General features: G+C 37.2%; 1 long non-coding RNA gene across 1 annotated transcript in view; it reads left to right on the top strand.

Moving 5' to 3' along the window:
• Positions 1 to 16,904, top strand: part of LOC115844019 (uncharacterized) — a 29,874-nt gene extending 12,970 nt beyond the window's left edge. The window contains exon 3 of the long non-coding RNA XR_011377539.1: positions 15,786 to 16,904. This is a non-coding gene — a long non-coding RNA (uncharacterized lncRNA). The remainder of the gene's footprint in view (positions 1 to 15,785) is intronic.
• The last annotated feature ends 3,969 nt before the right edge of the window (positions 16,905 to 20,873 follow it).

Here is a 20,873-nt window from a genome sequence, read left to right as displayed (position 1 = left end):
ATTCTTCTTCTTTTTAATCAATTCAAGTCATTAATTACATAAACCTAGATGAAATATAGCTTCCCTTTTTGTTTCAGGAAGTAAATATTCATGGCTAAGATGATTAAACTGGGTTTTGTGTATGAATTAAACAGAATATGGATGTTATGACTGAGTTACATGACTCTTTGGTCTCCAGGGATGTTTTTCATCAGGAGCATGTATCAAATTCTTTCGTATATTTATAATTTACATCAAAGTGGATTTTTAAGTGTAGAAAAGATTAATTTGCATAAATTAATATCAATTTTGATTAAAATTTGAATAGCTTTAGAAACCTAGAATATTTATTTAAGATCAGTTTAGGGAAACTGTATTTTTTTGCTTTTTGACCACGGCATTATACATGAATAAGAACTTGGTAAATAATGATAATTAATTATAATAGCTGCCAGGCAGTTTGAAAAGTGCGTTTTATACATTAACTCAGTTAAGACTTACAAGCACCCCATGAAGTAGGTACTGTTATTTCCTCCACTTTATAGATAAGGAATCTGGAATTCAGAGAGATTAAATAACTTGCTCAAGTCGTTGAGCCTAAATTTGATCCCAGGTTTATCTGACTCTGACTGGCTCATTATCAGTATTGCTTCCCTAGGGAAGAACGTTCTCATATGAGGTGGCTAAACACTGGCAGAAGAAATTGACAAGAGATTTGGGGAGAGTTTGGTGCATTTTGTGTGAAAGCAGGGATCTTGAGTAGATTACCTCAAGTGATTCCCATCTATCCCAAAGTTTGTACACCTGGAGCTGCCAGTTCTTACTTAAATTTAAAATATTATTTGTTGTAATTTATGTAACAAATGAATATCCATTAATCCTGACATTTGTGTTTTTATTTGCAAGAGAATCCTCAGTATGTCCTTCTGATCTCAGAAGATCATTCATTACAAGCCTATTCAAATAGTACATGCAAACTGCTATCAAAAAAACTAAAACTCAACTTTATTATAACATAGCTTTTTGCCTTTACAATATGGTCCAAGAATATTATGCCTAAAGCACTTTTGATAACAATATTCCAATCTATTTCATTTGGATTTATGTATCACTTAGTGTTTTTATATATAAAGGTACTTATCTTTTCTCTTGCAAGTCATTATTACATAGCAATTTGTTAGTTCCAGGTTACTGAACACGGAGAAAAATTCTAACATTGCATGAGATATCTTATAATTTAAAAATTTTCACTGTTAGTTTCAATTAGTCTAAGAAGTGTTTTTTTACCCCCAATTAAATTTCAAGTAATATGCTGAATAGATTTCATTTAATAGTCACTCATGATTCAAAATTATAGTGTGTTGGGCAGCATTAATTTATGTTCCCTCAACTTGGGACTTTAAATAAAGATATGTTTTTAGACATTGACTACAGTATACAAAAGGAAATTGTCAATTAATATATCTGCTTTCTTGAGGTCAGTAGATCACATTAGTGTAATTTAGCCATAGAAACAAGTGTTATGAAAATAGTACAGTAAAATAAAGCAGCTCTATCATGAAACTGAGCCATGTTTGGCTTTTCTATAGAGTTCCAAATCAAGTAAGTCACAATGAGAGATTATTTCCGCATAGAAGAGAATTCTCACAAAAGTATTGCATGAAAGAAGAGCTGTGTCTTAAGTGTCTAAGATATAAGAATTCTGTAGGGAAGTAAATAGGGATGTGGACTGAAGGGCCAGGGAATAATTCATGTACAAATAATCAGCACAAAGCATCAACCCTGGACACGGGTTTTGGCCCAAGGCTGGCAGATTACCAAAATTGGTACAAGTGGACTGCAGGGAAGGGTTTGGGAGGAAACATGCCCTAGTGTCTGCTAGAAGCCATCTGGTGATAATAAGGGAAGCCAGTCTCTGATGACAGAGCCAAATTACGTGGGCGAAAAAGAGAGAAATTCACAAGGAAATGGAGCCAGAGTGTGATTGAACTGAACCTAGAGCCCTATCCACCTCTAGACTTCCATTTGTGTGAGTCAGTAAAATTCCTTCTTTTTAAGGTCTTTTGAGATAAGTTTCTGATACTTGCAGCTAAAACATCTTAAAGGAATTCTTGACATGTTAGGGATCTTTACCACCTTTTCATTATATGTGTTGTAAATATTTTCACTTCAGACCATAGATTATCTTTTGTTTACCTATCAGACTTTAAAATCTATTTAAAGTTATGAAGATTAAAACAAGTGTGGTATCAGGGTTCAACTAGGAAGACGGATCAGTGAAACAGAATATTTAACTCAAGAGACAGATTTAAGGATAGAAAATAATTTACATTAAGATAAAGTTGAAAAACGATGAATTTTTATTAGTGTTGCTTTGTGACTCATACCACAGCAAAATAAATTGCAATAGATTAAAGGTGTAAATGTCAAAAAGTAAAGCCATAAAAATGCTAAAATGAAAAATAAAATAACTTTATAATCCTGGCACAAGAAAGATCTTTCTAGGCCTGATGCAAAAGGTAAAAACCATACAGGAAAAGATATGATTACATTAAAATGTGTTCCATTTTTCTTGTTTAACATTTTTCAGTTGTGAAAGTAGTATATATTCATGGTGAATTCATTGTAAAACATAAAAACATCAAGCAATACAGAATTGTATAAAATAAATAGGGTCTCCTTCTTTTCTTCAATCCCTTACTTCATAGGTAACTATTTTTAATAATGTGGATTATGTATTTCCAGACCTTTATCAATACATATATACACATATAGTGTGTGTACCTAAATACATAACTTTTTCAAACCAAGAATCATTCTTAGTAATATTTTGCATCTAGTCTTTCTCCCTGAGCACTATATCATGGACATCTTTCGTTGTCAGCATATATAGAGCTTCTTTACTGTTTTTAACATCTGCCTTGTATATTCCATTATATGAATGAACGATAATGTATTTAATCAACCACTTACTAATGTATATTTTGGATTTTTCTAGCTTGGGAAACTTCCTTACACAAAAGGTTGTAATAAGTATATGAAGGTATACTATTATTAATATAACCAGTTTTTTCAAATCAATAATAAAAATATAAGCAGCACATTTACATAAGAAATAACGTAAAATAAGATATTTATATGGGAAAAATGGACAAAAACAATGCAGGGCAATTCAGATGAATACAAACAGCAAATAAATATATACAAATATATGGCAAATAAATATTTGCATTTACCGGTAATAGGGAAAAACACAAATTAAAACAGTGAGATATTGCCTTTCATCCAGTAGATCAGCAAAGAGGAGGGAGGGAAAAGGAATTAAAAAAGAGAAAGTAGTGGTGTTGGGAAAAAGGCATTTTTATAAACTAAAAGAGAAGTGTTAATTCGTAGTACTTTTAGCAGGGCAATTTGACAGTGTTTATTAAATGGCTTAAAACTATGCATAACTTTTAACCAATGAGTCTATTTGCAGAAATTTTAACGAAGAAAGTAAGGCTACATCTTAGTTTTTAGTTAAGGTAATTACAGGATTGTTTAAATCCAATAGTTCAAAAATAATTTAAAATAGTAAATGTTCAACAACTTAATTGTAAAACGTCTATGAGATGGACTCCTATGCATCATATTAAGAATCATGTTGAAAATATATTTTTATATGGAAAAGTGCAGGCTAAAAAATAGTATGCACAGATGATTGCTTTTTAAATTAGTGGGAATATGCATACACATATGCATAGAAAAACACTGCCACTGAGATTGGTGAGGTCGCGGAGAATTTATTTTCTTCCATTTGCTTAACTGTATTTTCAACGAACACATATTATAATCATCTAACAAAAGCTTAAAATGTTTAAATGAAGGCTATGTTAAAATATAAGTGTATCAGAAGTAGACTGTGAAGGAAACAAAAGCAAACGAGAACAGCAGGATTGCTATTGGTAAGAGAGGTTTGCTTACTTTTTAAGAGAACAGCAAATGACTCCCTGCCATACAAGGATGTGTTTTTGAGACTATTATCTCTTTATTCTCTTTGAGACTATCATCTCTTTTATTCTTTATTCTCAAACCAAGTGAAAAGAGACCAAAGCAATAGGAAGAAACTGGTAAGGGCCTTTCACTGATCTGGAGGGTAAGGGGTAGTAAGAAAATTAAACCTCAATTAACTCTTGAAGTAATTTTGTGTAGCAGGAGAATAGTATGGACTTCATTAAGCTGGAGAAAAACCTCATTGAGCTCTTGTTACCAGAGGAATTTTGAGACTAGTTTGGCCTGACGTGTGGGGACCATCTTGGCAGGAGACCTTTTATAAGACTTATATTCAGGGTCAGTTAGAAAGAAGCCTTCCCACTTGGTCTGGGCGTAAACCAAGATATGATATATTTTGAAATGTGGTAAAAGTATTATATTTAGCTTATGTGTATGCTTTCAGTAAAATCTTGCCTGATAGGGGTATTATCTAAACAGAGTATTTAACAATAGCCCCTCTATGTTTCATATGAGAGAGAAGAGGGATGTTAAAAATGTGTTAATCTACCTCTTGGTTAATCATCCCTTCTCCTGAAGTCCAGTTTTTGGATTGTGTGGCCCTAATCAACATAACACCAAACATTATTTATAGCCATGAAGCAAAGGAACAATGACCAGAATGCTGAATTTGAAACCTGAAGCTACATCAAACCCAGCAAAACTATTAAGCACATACATGATTAACGGGCAAGTGCCTTTTGCAAGTTGGGCTGTTATGTTTAGATTTTTGGCTATAGCTTGTTATAGCGTACAAATGGTAATTCTCTGTTTGTTAAATCTACAAGCGATGACCTCTTTCAAGTGCGTCACGCAGTGTGTTCTACCTACAGACATCACAAATGAAAATTAATTCCCAGGACTTCCTCCTCAATATAATAATGTAAACAAATGTAAGGTCTACTAATTTATTTGCTTAACACTGTTTGCTAAATACCTATACTGGCTGATGTAATCCATGACATAGTCAGATGTCAAGGGTGGCTGCCAGATAGGAAACTTCGGCTTCATGAGAGATGAAGTGACCTCATCTCCCTCTAAACTTACCAGATCCACTCACATAGGCAATTGTTTACATTTTTAACTCTCTTTAGAAAAATATACAGACGCTTACTATTTGACACCAGTCTTCCCGTACTTTCTTTGTAGTCTGAATCTTACTGTTGCGTTTTTAGCCTTGGCACTGTGATTTATGACTTTAGCTTTGGATTCTGATTTTAGTTTATTTTGGATCCTATCTTTGTCATACTTTTTCATTTTTGTTCCTTCCTGACCTGGTATCTTAATTCAAATTTCTGAACTTGACAAGCTCCACCGACACACCTCTTAAACTGAGATATTATTTCCTAAGTCCTAGAGACTAAAACCACAGGGGAAATACTAGCTCAGCTAGAAAAGCATATGTCTTAGTCTCTAGATAGGATCTCTTCTTAGGTGGAGGGTCCTCACATAAAACCCAAAATTTGTTAATCCAAAAAACATTGTGCAAGAATTATCTGTTTGTCCAGGCTTTTCCCCCAGGGAGACAAGAAGAACCTGCTAGACTAGTTGCCATCGCTCAATTAGAAAAGACGTTTACCACACACACTTGAAACCTGTCTGTCGTTCATTCAGCGTTCATCTCCTCATTTACTCTCCTGATACAGACACACTGGCCCGCACAGCTTGTCTGGTTCTCCGTTTATTCGAAGGAACTAAGGTTTCCTTGTACCTTGGCTCTGTTCTGGTGTCATTTCACTGTTAAAAGTGTTCTGATTTTATCACCACCCATCACTCCAGAGAAATTTATATCTGTGAACACGTGAATAATAAAGCATCAGGTACATGGTTACTTGGTATGAATTTGGCTGAATCACTCTTAGCTTATTGTGAGTAAATGAATTTAATGTTAATTTGTTTGAATTATAATGTTAAATTATTAACACCCATAACATGGGCCTAGAGCTGTTTGGATTACTTAATAACTGAATATCTGAGAGTATCACTATAATGCTATCATATTGTAAATGTAAATGTCTTCTTTGGTACAATTTGAGAAAACCTTAAGGCCTTCAGTTTCCCACCAGCCTGTCACAAGGCATGAAATTCCACTGGAGGGACTCATTTCTTTAAGTCTTTGAAAGGAGCTCAAGACACCTAATAAAATGTATTTGTGTATGTATGTGTGTGTGCACGCCTGTGTATTTCAAAATGTTAACAATTATCTGGAGACAGTAGGATTATTATTGGTTATTTTCATCATATGTTTCCCTATTTTCAAAAATTTCTATATTGAATATGTACACTTTTACTATCAGAAAAAAAAAGCTATAAAAATGTTTACACATCCAAGGATGGTAAAAATCTAAAGCTACTCTCAGCAGGTAGCACCTAATTGAATATGTATTTCTCAAATCTTCTACATTAATGCCAGGTAGCTAGAAACCAGACTCCTTCAGAAATTGGTATAAGATCCCAAAGGAAGTAAATCTTGATATTGATAATGTTCTTGTTTTTAAGCGGAACACATATTCTTATAACACATTCTTTGGTATGTATCAAATGTCACACTAAAATATTTTTTAAGTTAAAAAAAATTCTGAGGGCTTCCCTGGTGGCGCAGTGGTTGAGAGTCCACCTGCCGATGCAGGGGACACGGGTTCGTGCCCTGGTCCAGGAAGATCCCACATGCCACGGAGTGGCTGGGCCCATAAGCCATGGCCGCTGATCCTGCACGTCCAGAGCCTGTGCTCTGCATCGGGAGAGGCCACAGCAGTGAGAGGCCCGCCTACCGCAAAAAAAAAAAAAAAGAAAAAAATTCTGAAAGGGTCAAATATAAACTTATTTTCCCAGTATTGCCTAGGACTGCCATGGCAGGATTCATGCAGATGGACTTCTTTATAGATAATGCTGCTATATAAGTAGCATTTATAAAAATATTTTAGAATGTGTAAGACCCATATTAGGCTAAAGTTTACCCCATTTTATGGTAAAGTTTAAACAACTGAAATTCAACTTAAAGTTGTGATGATAAGCATCATATGATATTTACTCACATCAGATTAATGCTCCTTTTCAATGTCAGGTAAATTGATCCTTGATTTCATGGGAATCCAAGGATTAAAGAAGGGCTAGGGCTTCCCTGGTGGCGCAGTGGTTGGGAGTCTGCCTGCCGATGCAGGGGACACGAGTTCGTGCCCCGGTCCGGGAAGATCCCACATGCTGCAGAACGGCTGGGCCCGTGAGCCATGGACACTGAGCCTGCACATCCGGAGCCTGTGCTCCGCAATGGGAGAGGCAACAGCAGTGAAAGGCCCGCGTACCGCAAAAGAAAAAAAAAGAAGGGGTAGTTTCCTCCAAGGGTAGCTAGTTGTCTATTGCATTTTCACATATATTCATGGAAAATTTATTTGTCTTCCATTTACTTATTCATCCATTCATTTACTCATGTATTTCCCACAGCGTGCTAGGCATATGCTAAATTTGTGCTAGGGATATTGTGGTGAATAAACCAGACGTGGGCCCTAACCTCACGGAGTTTATAGTCTGGTGTTTCTGGCATGCCACTCTTACCAATTGTATCTTGGGTTTTTTGTGGGGGGGTTTGAGATATAATTCACATTTCATAAAATTTATCTTTAAAGTACTGATTGTGTCTTCATTCATTTATTCAACTCTTTATTTAGTGCTAGTTACATGTAAGGCAGTGTGTTAGATAAGTGAAATAGATATAGACCCAACCCTCAAGAGTCTTACAGGGAAGATTTACTAGATAGTAAGAATGCTAGAATTCCACTTCTTTATTTACAGTGATTAATCTTTTACCCCCCAGTTTTACTGAGATACTGACATAAATCACTGCATCAATTTAAGGTACGGCATAATGATTTGACTTACCTATACTGTGAAATGATAACCGCAGTAAGTTTAGTTAGCATCTATCATCTCATATAGATACAATAAAAGGAGAAAGCAAAAAGAAAAAAAGAAGTTTTTCCTTATGATGAGAACTCTTAGGATTGGTTAATCTTATATCATCTTTACCTATCACATACCAGGATTAATTAGAATTAATCTATGCTTATACAGACTTTCCCCAGAATTGATGGATGATTTTCGTCATTTTTAGCATGAAGTTTGTTTTTGTTTTTCTTTTTAACTTTTAGCCTTTTCTTTCTTAAGATTGATGGAACGCAGATCCAATAGTTTGAGTGCTCCACAGCTTTCCCTGTCACTAGGTATAGCCAGTATGGTTGATGTCTTTGTGAAGCTAGTACTCCAGCTATACCCAAGCTTTAAGGCACAGTCACCAGGGATCTTATTAAAATTTAGATTGTGATTCAGTAGCTGTGGGTTGGACCTGAGCTTCTGCATTTCTAGTAAGTGCACTGGTGCTGCCCACACTGCTGGTTCGTGGACCCCACTTTGAGTACCAATGACTTAGACCACATTTCTAGGGCTAGATCTGCTGAGCCTCTTCCTCGGGTGTTTCTATTTGAGGGCTGCCATGTTCCTCATTCAACACAGTCTCTCCCCATCTTGGCAGCACCTTAGCCCCACAATCCCTGCTCCAGCTACCACCCCGACCCCGCCCCTGCCAACCCCTCAACTGGTTTCTTGTTCTTAGGACATCAAGTACTTACCTGTCCCACAGCTGTCTGACTAGAGGCCAGTTCCTAGTCTCAGTAGGAACCCCTTTGTTCTGCTTTTCCTTGAGGTGCTGTCACCTGAAAGAGAGGACTGTACAGCCTCCCTCCTTTCCTTCCTTCTTCCTGGGAGACGCAGATCCTCTGTTTGTATTTATGGCCCATTAACTACCTTTACGTAAGAGATAAGAAAGAGCAATGGAAACCAGCTGCCCTTTGTTCAGACCATATTTCACTGACTTTGATAGAAGCTTTTCCCCTGCTCTCTATTTTCATCCAAAGTTTGCTGTTTATTTTATAGGTTTGGGAAAGGTGGGTATAGCTCAAGCCTTGTTTTGATCTCGGTTGGAAATCCTTAAGCTCTTGAGTGATTGGTAAACATTTCAGAAGCCAATAGCTACTAGACTTTGTGTTAGCTGTTTTAGAGTCACATAAACTTTGAGAATAGGAAGGCGCTTTCAAGTTTTACTTCAACCCCTTCACGTGACAGTTAGGAAGCAGAAGCCCATGGAGTTTCTGTACCTTAGCAAAGACTGGGATGCTGAATCCCCACACCATTATTATTATTATTATTATTATTATTATTTTTGCGGTACGCGGGCTTCTTATGGTTGTGGCCTCTCCCGCTGCGGAGCACAGGCTCTGGACGCGCAGGCTCAGCGGCCGTGGGTCACTGGGCCCAGCCGCTCCGCGGCATGTGGGATCTTCCCGGACCAGGGCGTGAACCCGTGTCCCCCGCATCGGCAGGTGGACTCTCAATCACTGCGCCACCAGGGAAGCCCCCTCCCACACCATTTAAATTGTGCTCCATGGTACTTAGACGTGGCTGTGCTGAGTTGCTTTTGTTTGGAGCAGTGGAGGCAAAGGCTTTCTTCCCTCCATACCTTAACTGAAGGAGCTCTATTTATGATACTTTCATCTGTTCCACATGCTAGACTTCCAGCTGAATCTTATTTGAAGAATGGTTTTATATATAAAAAAATTTTAAACCATTTTATTTCACCATGCTACCTGCAAATTTATCTTATTTCACAGTCGTATCTTTCTATTTTCATTTAATTGTAGAGTGTGAGCCAGATCTAAAATTCTACATCTGTAGAAAAGCTAAGGAAAGGAAGTCTGACACTTAGAACATTTAACTATAATATTAAATACTCCTTAGTAGTGGAATTTTATGTTAGTCATCAACTCATGCTATGAAACTATAAAATTTACACTTAGAAAGACAGAACTTGCATTACCCATTCAATCTCCATTATATTTTCATGATACTTTTCCAACCCTTACACTGGAAATTAAACATAGCCATTGAGTGATTTTCTCTTGAATCTTGTTAAATTTAACAGCTTTATTGAGCTATAATTCATTCACCATATGGTTAAGCTTATGCATCAACTTGACTGGGATAAAGGATGCCTAGATAGCTGGCAAAACATTTCTGGGTGTGTCTGTCAGGGTGTTTCTGGAAGAGATTAGCATTGATTCAGTAGAATGAGGAACGTGGGTGGGCATCGCCAAAACCATTGAGGCCCAGAATAAAACACAAAAAGGAGGAAAGGGTGAATTCCCTTTGTCTTGAGCTGGGATGTCCAAACTAGGACCTACAGCATTGACTCCCCTGATTGTCAGGCCTTCAGACTCAGACTGAATTACGCCACTGGCTTTCCTGTTTCTCCAGCTTGCAGACAGCAGATTATGGGACTTCTCAGCCCTTGTGAGCCAATTCCTATAATAAATTGCCTCTTATGTATATCTTCATATATATCCTATTCTGTTTCTCTGGAAAATCCTGATTAATACACCATATAATTCATCAATTCAAAGTATACAACTCATGCCTTTTAGTGTATTCACAGAGTTGTGCAACCATCATCACTATGTAATTTCAGAACATTTTCATCACCCCAAAAAGAAATGCTGTATTCTCCATGCCCCTTTCCCCCAACCCCTGGAAACTATGAATCTACTTCCTGTCTCTGTGGATTGCCTATTTTGGATATTTCATATAAGTGGAATCATACAATATGTGGCTTTTTGTGTCTGGCTTCTTTCACTTAGCACGTTTACAAGGTTCATCCATGTTGTAGCATTTATCAGTGTTTCAGTCCTTTTGGTGGCTGAATAGTATTCTGTTGTATGGATATATCACATTTTATATATCTCTTCATCTGTTGATGGACATTTGAGTTGTTTCCACCTTTTGGCTAATGTGAATACTACTGCTATGAAGAATGGCATATAAGTATTTGTGTGAGTACTAGTTTTCAATTCTCTTGGGTATATACCCAGGAGTAGAATTGCTAGGTCATATGATAATTCTATGTTTAACTTTTGAAGGAACTACCAAACTGTTTTCCATAGTGGCTGCACCATTTTACATTCCCAGTAACAGTGTACAAGATTTCCAGTTTTTCTACATTCTTGCCATATATCTAGAATATATGAAGTATGCCCTTATCAGATAATAAGATTTGCAAATATTTTCTTTCTTTCTATGGTTTGTCTTTTCACTTTCTTTCTTTCTTTTTTTAAATTGAAGTATAGTCAATTTACAATATTATATTAGTTTCAGGTATACAGCATAGTGATTCAGTATTTTTGCAGATTATACTCCACTATTGGTTATTACAAGATAATGGCTATAATTCCCTGTGCTATACAGTATAATCCTTGTTGCTTATCTATGTCTTTTCACTTTCTTGAAGGTGTCTTTTGAAGCAAAAAAGTTATACATTTTGTAATATCCAATATATCTATTTTTTCTTTAGTTGTTTGTGCTTTTGGTGTCATATCTAAATACCATAGCCTAATCCAAGGTCCTGAAAATTTACACCTATGTTTTCTTCTAAGAGTTTTATTTAGCTCTTACATTTAGGTCTATGATCCATTTTGAGTTAATTATTGTATATGTTGTAAAGTAGGGGTCCAACTTTACTCTTTTGCCTGTGACATCCATTTGTCCCAACATCACTTGTTGAAAAGACTTTTCTGTCGCCATTGAATTGTCTGACATCCTTGTTGAAAATCAGTTCATTGTAAATGTCAGGGTTTCTAGACTCTCAATTTTATTTCATTGATTTATGTGTCTATCCTTATGCCAGTACCCCACTGTTTGGATTATTATAGCTTTGTACTAAGTTTTGAAATCAGGATGTATGAGTCATCCAAATTTTTCTTCTTTTTCCAGATTATTTTGGCTATTCTTGATCCTATGCAATTCCATATTATTTTTAGGATCATCTTTTTGATTTCTACAAAGAAGACAGCTGGGATTTTGATAGGAGTTGTGTTGAATGTGTAGATCAGTTTGGGGAGTATTGCCATCTTGGCAATATTAAGTCTTCCAATCTATGAACATGGGATGTCTTTCCGTTTATTTGGGTCTTTTAACATTTCTTTCAACAATGTTTGTAGTTTTCAGAGTACACAATTTGCATTTCTTTTGTTAAATGTATTCCTAACTATTTTATTTTTTGATGCTATGCTCAATGCAATTGTTTTCTTAATTTCATTTTTGGCTTATTCCTTACTAGTATATAGAAATATGATTTTTAAAATTTATTTTGTCCCCTACAACCTTGATGAACTTATTTATTAGTTCTAATAGTTTTGTGGATTTCTTAGGATTTTCTATATGCAAGATCATGTCATCTGCAAACAGAAATTGTGTTCATTTTTTTCTTTTTATTGCCTAGTTGCCCTTGCTGGAACCTCCAATTCAATGTTGAATAGCAGTGGCAAGGGAATTCCCTGGTGGTCCAGTAGTTAGGACTCCCCGCTTTCACTGCTAAGGGCCTGGGTTCAATCCCTGGTCAGGGAACTAAGAGCCTGCAAGCTGCACAGCATGAAAGAATAGCAGGGGCAAAAGTGGAAATTCTGGTCTTGCTCCTGGTGTTAGGGGAAAAGCAGTCGTTTACCATTAAGTATGATGTTATTTGGGGTTTTAGCTCTTTCTATAAAACCAATGCATATCCCAGTAGAGATGTTCAGGCTGAGGGCAGAAATAATAAGATAAATCTCAGAAGAAAGACCTGGATTTCATTTGGAAGTCCTTAGTATTCAGATGATAGTTGAAGTTGTTGAAACTAATGAGATAGTCCAGACAGAGTGCATAGGATGAGAAGACAATTGGGGATGGACCTTTTGGGAAATATTAACCTTCAATGAACTGAGAAGCTAAGAAGAACCCTTAGAGTGGTAGTTCCTCAGCTTGGCCAAGCAGAGTTATCTGGGGAACTTCATAAAAATACAAATTCCCAAGTGCTATCCAAGGAATTCTGACTGAGGAGGGTTTGTCCTTGGCATCTGTGTTTTTAGAAACTATAGTAATTTGGTTCTCTGACCCCTTTGATCTGTACCTCTGTTCTGAATAATCAGTTTGCTTTGAAAACCTGTTTGTCTTCAGAGAGGAGGTAATACACTGACTCTTGAAGCATTACTGAGTTGCAGGTGAAGTTTCACGCAGTCAGCCAAACTATAGAGTCATTGAAGTCATCTAAGAGGATGGCCTCTCTCATATCCCTGTTATCTAATTGGTTGCCCAATCTTGTCAGTCACACTTCAGGAATATCTCTCAAGCCCATCTCCTCCAATTTTCCCACTTCTTAAGGTATTCATCCTCTTGTACCTGGTCTATATCAGTTTATCTATTTGTTCTCTATTTTTTTCTCTGTAGCTGTCTCCACGCTGCCACCAAAATTATCTCTTATCTATCACTTTATATCTTTGTTGCAAAACCTTTAATTGCTCTCTGTGGTCATAAGATGAAATCCAGACTCCTTTGTTTGGTGTAAATACCCTTCACTCCCTGACTCTAGCGCACTTTCCCAACATCAGCTCATGACACCTTTCTCCTTGTACCCCACAGTCTTTCACTACTACTGACTTCTTTGTCCCCATTTCTTGCATAATAATCTCTGACATTCTTCAAGATCCAGCTTAGATGTCCTTCTCTGTGATGTTGCCCCCAATGGTCCTCACTGACTTACTAACTTATTCCTTTGTAACTATAACAGTGCCTGCAGAATGACCAGTGTGATCCCTGATAGGTACAGAAAGAAAAAATTAGAAATTTTAAAATATATCTGTGTGTGTGTGTGTGTGTGTGTCTGTAAGTTTTTAAATGCAAAGGCAGGGCAGTTCAGTGGTTAAGAAAACAGGTTCTGGAGCTAAACTGCCTGGGCTTAAATCCTGATTCTGCTACTTGCTAGCTGTCTTTGATTTGGACAAATTACTTAACCATTCTGTGTCTTGGGGACTTCCCTGGCAGTCCAGTGGTTAAGATTTCACACTCCCACTGCAGGCAGTGCAGATTAGATCCCTGGTCGGGGAACTAAGATCCCGCATGCTGCGAGACGTGGCCCCCTCCCCCCAAAAATTCTGTGTCTCAGTTTTCTCATCTGTAAAGTGAATATCGTTCCAATCATTGATTGCTGCATTACCAACCACTCTAAAGGTTGGTAACTTAAAACACCTCTTCATTATTATCTTCCAAAATCTAGGGGGATGACTGAACTCACTGGGTGGTTCTCATTTGGGAATCTGTCATATGCTTGTAGTCATATGTTGACTGGGAATGGAATTATCTGTAGGCTTCTTCACTCTTGAATCTCACATCTGGGCTAGGAGAGCTGTAATAGCTGGGGCTCCTCTGGTATTTCTCTCTCCACCTGTCTAACTTGGGCTTCTTCTCTTGGCATCTGGCTTCCCCCAGAACACAGCATTTAATAATAGAACATCAGAAGTCCCAGAACATTACTTCTGCTTCATTATATTAACCAAGTAAGTGACTAAGGTCAGGTCAGCTTCAAAGGACGAGGAATTAGATCTCCTGATGGGAAGTATGTCAAAGAATTTGCAGCCATTTTAAATCCATTGTGAATATAATAATAGTGCCTACTTCAAGGTTGTTATGAGGATTAATTGAGTTAATGTTTGTAAAGTGCTTAGAATGATGCTTGGCACTTAGCAGTGTCATATAGTTTTAGCTCTTTATTATTATGAACATGAGTATAATTGATAGATGTAATATATTTGGTTGTATACTCAATTTTCTTTTCTATGATGGAAGACATATAACATTTGAGGACTGCTCTCAGATATCATTTACCAAGTTTTTTTGTTGAGTATTAGTGTCCTTCTGAACGTAATACTGTGTGAATCACTCAGGGTCAGGGACTTTGTCAAAGTATTTCTTTATTCTCCAGTGCTTCGTACAGTGCCCAGCACATGATAACTGCTCAGTGATTTTTTTTTTTTTAATAAATGGGTGGAAAAAATGAATGGAATATGGTAACATTGCCTGGGATCAGTGGGGTTTCCAGGGCATAGAACTTTCAGCGCTAAAACCAAGAAAATCTCAGGGAAACCAGGGCAAATGGGTCACATTAGGAATAAATGAATGAATGCATTTTTCAAAAGAGACCAAAGTTGAAACTTAATGGTGGAGTGAGGTTACTTAGGCCAGTCCACCAAAGCTTGGCAAACTCATAAATCAAGTTGAAACTTTTTTTAAGCATTGGAGTTTTTTGGTTTGTTTGTTTTTCTTTATATGAAAACTTACTTGAGCACAGTACATATAAAACAAACTGGGCCCTGGTTGACGTGCAGGACAGGGCACCTAGAGCTTTGGCTTTGGCCTTTTTTTCCCTTCCCTCTCCCCCTTTAGAGGCCCTTAGAGCATCTCCGAAAAATCCTGGGGCATTACTTTGAAAGCCACTTATGTCGTAAATCATAGCTCCAGGGCCTCTTGAAGTCCCTGAAATCTGATCATTTGGCTCCTGTTAAACTTATATTCTGCAGCCTAGAGCCTCCACCTGGCAGGAGGGGTAGGAGATGGGTAAGGCAGGTGGACAGCTCCAGGGCAACAAAGGGGTAGAAGAGGAGCTTTCTAGAACAAGAAAAGAAGCTGGGCCAGATCTTTACAGGCTCTCCCTGAAACAGGAACAGGGCCATTTATGAAAAGGAAGCAGTATCAGCACCAGGAGAGCTCAGGGGCAAGAAGGGTGAAACAAAAGTGGCCAGTTGTTTGTGCTGTCATTTGCAAGTCAGGAACTGATTGACTTCATAAACATTTTATCATACCTGACTACTTTTTGTGTATATTAAGATCCTTGTACAAGTGAATAATCTTTTTTTTTTTTTTTGGCCACACAGCGCAGCTTGCAGGATCTCAGTTCCCGACCAGGGATCAAACCCGGGCCACGGCAGTGAAAACCCAGAATCCTAACCACTAGACCACCAGGGAACTCTCAAGGAAATAATCTTTGTCACGGTAATTCCACTTCTAATAATTTCCACTGAGGATACAATCACAAATGTGTACAAAGAAAAAAAAGATATATACAAGGATATTCATTGCAGTTTTATAAACGTAAGGTACTCCGAGAAGAAGAGATATGTGAGTTGAACATTAAAAGGTGAATACGAATTAACCAGGCCCTTTGGGCCAAGAATAGAAAGAAGACAAGGTGTTCCATTTAGGGGAAACAGCATGTACCAAGGTATAAAGATGTGACGGGTTTGGTATTGGAGAACTTTAAGAAATTGGGAATTATTGGAGCAAAGGATACACTGTGAATGGGGGAGAGGATGAGGCTGAAAGGGAGGAAAATGTCAGAGGCAGAACAAAATTATAATTCATATTTTAAAAAATCACAGTAATTTTACTCTTTGAGTGAAAAACAGGTTCTTTAGGTTGGCATGTGTACACAGACAAATAAGAAAATCTAACCCTGTGTGTAGGAAATTCAAACCAAGGAAAGTAGTGAACTACCCTTGAGTTTAAATGTTGTTTGAAACAATAAAGTAAGGAAGATTCATGAGTCACGGTACTTTGATGTCAGATACAATCATCTCTATGTATGACACATTGGTCAAAGTTCAAGAACTGGTTATCTTTATAAAGATATTGCTCTTCTGCTTACAAAGTATTCTCAACAGTTCTAGAATTATTTGGCTAATGTTTTGTTTCTCATGCAAAAAGTTATGCTTTTAACCAAGTTGATTGTAAAACAAAAATGTGCCTATTGTTAATAGATTTATGCTATTTGCATAATAAAAATTGCTCCAAATTTACCATTATCATATTGACTCAATCATACTACACTGTTGCTGTCACTGGCCTGTTTTTAAACTCCTCTTATAGGAGTTTAACAGGCAAAATCAACATCTTTTTGCTGCTTCTACTACTAAATAATCTTCTCAACGTTTTTTGTCTCACCTCTTCCCACCACCTTATTGTTCTCTAACTACAAAGCACTCACCCAGGGGCTTCCCTGGGGCTTCCCTGGTGGTGCAGTGGTTAAGAATCCGCCAGCCAATGCACGGGACACAGGTTCGATCCCTAGTCCGGGAAGATCTCACGTGCTGCGGAGCAACTAAGCCCGTGCGCCACAACTACTGAAGCCTGCAAGCCTAGAGCCCGTGCTCTGCAGCAAGAGAAGCCACCGCAATGAGAAACCTGGGCACTGCAATGAAGAGTAGTCCCCACTCATTGCAAATAGCCAAAAGCCCAAGTGCAGCAGTGAAGACCCAACACAGCCAACAAATAAATAAAGTAATTAATTAATTAAAAGAGGAAAAAAGCTCTATAAAAGAAAAAAAAAGCATTCATCCACCACCACACCACTTATTGCATCAACAGACACTGGGTCAATGTCAGTACTTGACCACAGGTGGAAGGTAATCAGACTCACCTGACTGGTGAATTGAAACAATTGCATCTTAAAATCTCCCTCTGTAGACCTCAAATATTTAAGTCTCAGAGGAATGCAACTGGTTCTGAAGGAACAATTTATGGTGGAAAAACCTGTCTCACAACTTGGAATCCTAAGACTATAGAATTTTAAGGTGCACACGAGCCTGTATTTCAGAAATCATCCAGCTCCTTACAGATGAAGTAATTGAAGCCTAGGAAGACAACATAGTAACTGTGTGACCTTGGGCAATTTACTTATTTTCTCTTGCCTTACTTTTCTTATCTATTAAATCAATCTTAGAGTGTGGAGAAAAGGGAACCCTCCTACACTTCTGGTGGAAATATTAATTGATACAGCCACTATGGAGAACAGCATGGAGGTTCCTTAAAAAACTAGAAGTAGAGTTGCCATGTGATCCAGCAATGCCACCACTGGGTATATATCTGGAAAAGACAAAAACTCTAATTTGAAAAGCTACATGTACCCCAATGTTCATAGCAGCACTATTTACAATAGCCAAGACATGGAAGCAACCTAAATGTCCATCAACAGATGAATAGAGGACTTCCCTGGTGGTTCAGTGGTTAAGACTCCGACTTCCAATGCAGGGGCTTGCAGGTTCGATCCCTGGTCAGAGAGCAAAGATCCCACATGCCTGGCAGCCAAAAAACCCAAAGTATAAAAAAGAAGCAATATTGTAACAAATTCAATAAAAGACTTTAAAAATGGTCCACATCAAAAAAAAATCTTAAAAAAACCCCAGATGAATGGATAAAGAAGATGTGGTATATACATATACAATGGAGTATTACTCAGCCATAAAAAGGAATGAAATAATGTCATTTGTAGCAACATGGATGAACTTAGAGATTATGATACTGAGTGAAGTCAGACAGAGGAAGACAAATATATGATAGCACTTATATGTGGAATCTAAAAAAATGATACAAATGAACTTATTTACAAAACAGAAATAGACTCACAGACATAGAAAATAAATTACAGTTACCAAAGGGAAAGGGGGAGAGGATAAATTAAAAGTATGGGATTAACAGATACACACCACTATGTATAAATGATAAACCACAAGGATTTACTGTATAGCACAGGGAATTATATTCAATATCTTATAATAACCTATAATGGAAAAGAGTCTGAAAAAGAATATGTGTGTGTGTGTGTGTGTGTGTGTGTGTGTGTGTACCTGAAACATGGTGAATCAACTATACTTTAATTAAAATAAATAAATAAATAAGTAGATCTTAGCAGTACCTATACCGCAGAGGTTTATTATAGGGAATAAATGAAACAATGCAAGTGAAGAATTTAAAGCAGTGCTTAGCCCAAATATAACATTCAATAAGTGTTGTTATGATTATGGATAAAACAATGAACAAGGGGTCCTGAATCTGCTATTAATTTGCAATGAACTCAGAAAGTTCCTGAGTTTTCCCCATCTGTGAAATGAGGTTAGACTAAGTCAGTGTTCAAGTTGTGCTGTAGAGGACTGCTAAGGTTTTCCTGAAGGACTGCAGGGGAGAGGATGGAAGACCAGCTGGCAGACATTCAACACTCACCCTCCTTCAACCAAAACTGTTTAGCTTTCATCTTACTTCTTATATTTTTGTTTTAATAAAAGAGTTCTGCTTAAAAAAAATGAATAACTACTTAATGAGATCATCTTTAAGGTTGTTTCAGCTCAAGATTCTATGACTTGGCAACAATCTCATTGTGTTCCCCTGTCATTCTGGTTTCAAAATAAAGACAAGGGTTTTAAAGTTTTGAGGATAAGATCAACATATGACTATAGCACAGAGCCAGGACAGAACTCTAGGTTTCCTGACAGTAAGGAAGAGACATGATAATCTCTTGAGGTTGATGTGAAGGAGATACTCAAATGATTAATGCTCAGTAATGGTTATGGACATTCTTGTATCTTGCTTATGGGGAAACAAACTCTTCATTTTTCCTTCTTAGTTTCTTCTTGAATTGTTCAAGGGATACATATTCTTTTGAACAGTGCTGATGACTATCTACTCTATGATTACCACATTTATTACCCAATCCTTTTCTGGACAACTAAAGATTCAAGTTTGCTGAATTAAACTTTACTGAAGGGCTTCCCTGGTGGCACGGTGGTTAAAAATCCACCTGCCAATGTAAGGGACACGGGTTCGAGCCCTGGTCCAGGAAGATCGCACATGCCACGGAGCAACTAAGCCCGTGCACCACAACTGCTGAGCCTGCGCTCTAGAACCTGTGTGCCACAACTACTGAGCCCGTGTGCCACAACTTCTGAGCCCACATGCCACAACTACTGAAGCTCGAGCACCTAGAGCCTGTGCTCTGCAACAAGAGAAGCCACTGCAATGAGAAGCCCATGCGCCGCAACTAGAGAAAGCCAGCATGCAGCAATGAAGACCCAACGCAGTCAAAAATAAATAAAATAAATTTAAAAAAATTAAAAACTTTACTGAAAAAGAGAAACTTAAGGAGAGATTTCACTATCACTTTTTTTATTTTAAATTTTTATTGGGGTATAGTTTATTTACAATGTTATGTTAGTTTCAGGTGTACAGCAAAGTGACTCTGCTATACATATACGTATATCCACTCTTTTTTAGATTCTTTTCCCATACAGGCCATTACAGAGTGTTAAGTAGAGCTCCCTGTGCTATACAGTACGTTCTTATTAGTTATCTATTTTATATATAGTGGTGTGTATTCACCATCACTTCTATTCAGATTTATTTTTTTTAAAGCTTATTGAGTAGTTATTGCTGTACTATTGAAACATCCAGGTGAGGATTTATACATTTCAGTTGCAATTCTCTGATAGAGTTCTAACTTTCAAAGACCCTCACCCCAATTTCAAAGGTCTAAGCAAAAAAGAGGTTGTAGGTGTATCAAAATATTAAATAAATGAAATTTGTTGGTGTACAATAAGCTTATGATATATTTTCTATTGGATTAACTATTACAATAGTCTTGTTTTCAGACTTTTTCCGGATAAAAAGTGTTTAGATTTACATATACTGACTGTATCAGATTCCAGTATAAAAATTCCATACTGTTCTTTCTATTTTGCCTTTTCAAGGGTCTTTGAACTAATGTTTCCATTGTATAAAAAAGTTCAAGGGCATTGATTTTCATCAGATGAGAAATGTAACTCCACCCCAATGTTCATAGCAGCACTATTTACAATAATTGAGTGCCCATCAACCCAACTGCCCATCAATAGATTATTGGCTTAAGAAGATGTGGTATATATATATATATATATATAATGGAATATTAGTCATAAAAGAGTGAAATATTGCCATGTACAGCAACATGGACCTAGAGAATATTATGCTTAGTGAAATAAGTCAGACAGAGAAAGATAAATATTATATGATATCACTTAAATGTGGAATCTAAAAAATAATACGAATGAATTTATTTACAAAACAGAAACAGGGGCTTCCCTGGTGGCGTAGTGGTTAAGAATCCGCCTGCCAATGCAGGGGACATGGGTTCGAGCCATGGTCCGGGAAGATCCCAC

Source organism: Globicephala melas, chromosome 6 (genome assembly GCF_963455315.2).
Source record: "Globicephala melas chromosome 6, mGloMel1.2, whole genome shotgun sequence".
Taxonomy (NCBI): domain Eukaryota; kingdom Metazoa; phylum Chordata; class Mammalia; order Artiodactyla; family Delphinidae; genus Globicephala; species Globicephala melas.
Note: the sequence above shows the minus strand (reverse complement) of the source record. Positions and strands in the feature narration are given on the sequence as shown.